Below are 3,524 nucleotides of genomic sequence, written 5' to 3' on the forward strand. Positions count from 1 at the left end.
GGAAATCCTGCCGCGGAATTTCCGCTCCTGTGCAGGCGCCCTAATACTGAGGCCACCGTGGGAAGCAATATTACTAATGGGGCCAATGGAGCTACATATATCACAGATTTGAAGTAGAATTGCTGCTGGAACAACATCCATTTAGTGTTACCACCAAGGAGACTGGGGGACACTTACTACGGAGGCCACTGTGGGGGACAAACACTTGAATATGGTGTGCTGTGCTATCAGCTTGCTCACTTCGTGTAGGTTTCATGATCCACCGCTTGCTCAAGTGGTTTCACCTGCCCATGGGCTTTAGCAATAAAACATTCCATGCAAGAAAAGAGTGTAATCCACGCTTGCTTGAAGAGTAACATTTATAATCTTCCTTTATTTAGTCATGATACAATTTCCAGGTATCAGACTGCACACTTTGATACTGCACCACTACACCCTAGTTACACTTTATTTATATCTATTGTGGTTGAGCCTCACATTTGTGTTGGTAAGAATAAATATACAAGAAACCATATAAAGTTCCCATTATTATCCAATAACATTACAATTGACCCATCTTTACAGAGCAGTTAGCCTGCATTTTCAATTATATCTATATCTTACTAGCTAGAAAGAAAAGACTTTTTCTTTTGAAAATTATCCTCATTTTCGATTTCTGTATCTGTAATGCAGGTCTGACTTGTAGTAGAACCACCGAGGGGGTATAGTCCCAATTTATGAATCCAAAAGGACTCTCTAATAAATATATCATTAAAGGGGTTGTCCCGCGGCAGCAAGTGGGTCTATACACTTCTGTATGGCCATATTAATGCACTTTGTAATGTACATTGTGCATTAATTATGAGCCATACAGAAGTTATCAAAAGTTTTTCACTTACCTGCTCCGTTGCTAGCGTCCTCATCTCCATGGCTGCCGTCTAATTTTCGCCGTCTAATGGCCAAATTAAACGCGCTTGCGCAGTCCGGGTCTTCTGTTTTTCTGAATGGGGCTCCGTGTAGCTCCGCCCCGTCACGTGCCGATTCCAGCCAATCAGGAGGCTGGAATCGGCAATGGACCGCACAGAAGCCCTGCGGTCCACCGAGGGAGAAGATGCCGGCGGCCATCTTCACCGGGTAAGTAAGAAGTCACCGGAGCACGGGGATTCAGGTAAGCGCTGTCCGGTGTTCTTTTTTAACCCCTGCATCGGGGTTGTCTCGCGCCGAACGGGGGGGGGGGGTTGAAAAAAAAAAAACCCGTTTCGGCGCGGGACAACCCCTTTAAGGCCGCCTGCAGACGGCTGGGTCAGATCCGGCAGCGAGAATTCTCGCCGCCGGACCCGACCCAAGCGCCTGCAGAGAGCAGCGCGTACTCAACTTGCACGATGTACAACCTGCCATATAAACAACTCCTGTTGACTTGCAATTTAGATATGATTTGATTGGATATACTGTACTAATATTGTCACTTCCAAACTCCTTTATACTTCTTAGTGCAAATTTGCACATAGGGCACCGTTATTGCATGCATCTGTAAAAGCCATTGTTTTTTAGCCAATTGGTGTTTGTCTGTTTGTTACTATTTCTGTTTGGGTGTGGGGGACACTATTACTACTGAGGCCACTGTGGGCGACACTATTACTACTGGGGCCACTGTGGGGGACACTATTACTACTAAGGCCACTGTCGGGGACACTATTGCTACTAGGGCCACTGTGGTAAACACTATTACTACGGTGGCCACTATTACTACTGGGGCCACTGTGGGGGACATTATTACTACTGAGGCCACTGTGGGGGACACTATTACTACTGGGGCCACTGTGGGGGACACTATTACTACTGGGGCCACTGTGGGGGATACTATTACTACTGGGGCCACTGTGGGGGACACTGTTGCTATTGAAGCCTCTGAGCTGGACACTATTACTACTAAGGCCGCTGTAGGGGACACTATTACTACTGAGGTCACTGTGGGGGACACTAGTACTACTGAGGCCACTCTGGGGGAAACTATTAGTACTAAGGCCACTGTGGAGGACACTAATACTACTGAGGCCACTGTGGGAGTCACTGTTACTACTGAGGCCACTGTGGGGGGGAAGTATTACTACTGATGTCACTGTGGGGGACAGTATTACTACTGAGGTCACTGTGGTGGTCACTGTTACTTTTGAGGCCACTGTGAAGGAAACTATTACTACGTTGACCACTGTGGGAGTCACTACTTCTACTGATGATACTGTGGGAGGCACTATTACTACTGGGGATGATGTGGGGGACAGCACTACTACCGAGGCCACTGTGGTGTCAGTTTTAATACTGAGGCCAAGGTGGGGGACACTATTACTACTAAGGGCTACTGTAGGCTACACTATTACTACTAAGGCCACTGTGGGGGACACTATTACTACTGAGGTCACTGTGGGGGACGCTATTACTACTTGGGCCACTTTGGGGAAAACTATTAGTACTAAGGCCACTGTGGAGGACACTAATACTACTGAGGCCACTGTGGGAGTCACTGTTACTACTGAGGCCACTGTGGGGGGAAGTATTACTACTGATGTCACTGTGGGGGACAGTATTACTACTGAGGTCACTGTGGTGGTCACTGTTACTTTTGAGGCCACTGTGAAGGAAACTATTACTACGTTGACCACTGTGGGAGTCACTACTTCTACTGATGATACTGTGGGAGGCACTATTACTACTGGGGATGATGTGAGGGACAGGACTACTACCGAGGCCACTGTGGTGTCAGTTTTAATACTGAGGCCAAGGTGGGGGACACTATTACTACTAAGGGCTACTGTAGGCTACACTATTACTACTAAGGCCACTGTGGGGGACACTATTACTACTGAGGTCACTGTGGGGGACGCTATTACTTCTTGGGCCACTTTGGGGAAAACTATAAGTACTAAGGCCACTGTGGAGGACACTAATACTACTGAGGCCACTGTGGGAGTCACTGTTACTACTGAGGCCACTGTGGGGTGGAAGTATTACTACTGGGGACGATGTGGGGGACAGCACTACTACCGAGGCCACTGTGGTGTCAGTTTTAATACTGAGGCCAAGGTGGGGGACACTATTACTACTAAGGGCTACTGTAGGCTACACTATTTCTACAGAGGCCTTTGTGGGAACACTATTACTATTAAGGCCACTATGGGGAACACTATTACTACTGAGGCCACTGTCGGGGTTGGCATTACAACTGAGGCCACTGTGGGGGTCTCTATTACTACTGGGGCAACTGTGGAGGACTGTATTACTACTGAGGCCACTATGTGATCTCTATTACTACTGGGGCCACTGTTTGGGACACTATTACTATTGAGGCCACCGTGGGGGACACTTTTACTACTGAGGCCACTGTGGGGGACACTATTACTACTGAGGCCACTGTGGGAATAACTAGTACTACTGAGGCCACTGTGGGAGTCACTATTTCCACTGAGGCCTCTGTAGAGGACACTTTTACTACTGAGGCCACTGTGCACCACACTATTCGAATGAGGCCACTGTCAGGAACAGTAATT

Source organism: Eleutherodactylus coqui, chromosome 5 (genome assembly GCF_035609145.1).
Source record: "Eleutherodactylus coqui strain aEleCoq1 chromosome 5, aEleCoq1.hap1, whole genome shotgun sequence".
Taxonomy (NCBI): Eukaryota; Metazoa; Chordata; class Amphibia; order Anura; family Eleutherodactylidae; genus Eleutherodactylus; species Eleutherodactylus coqui.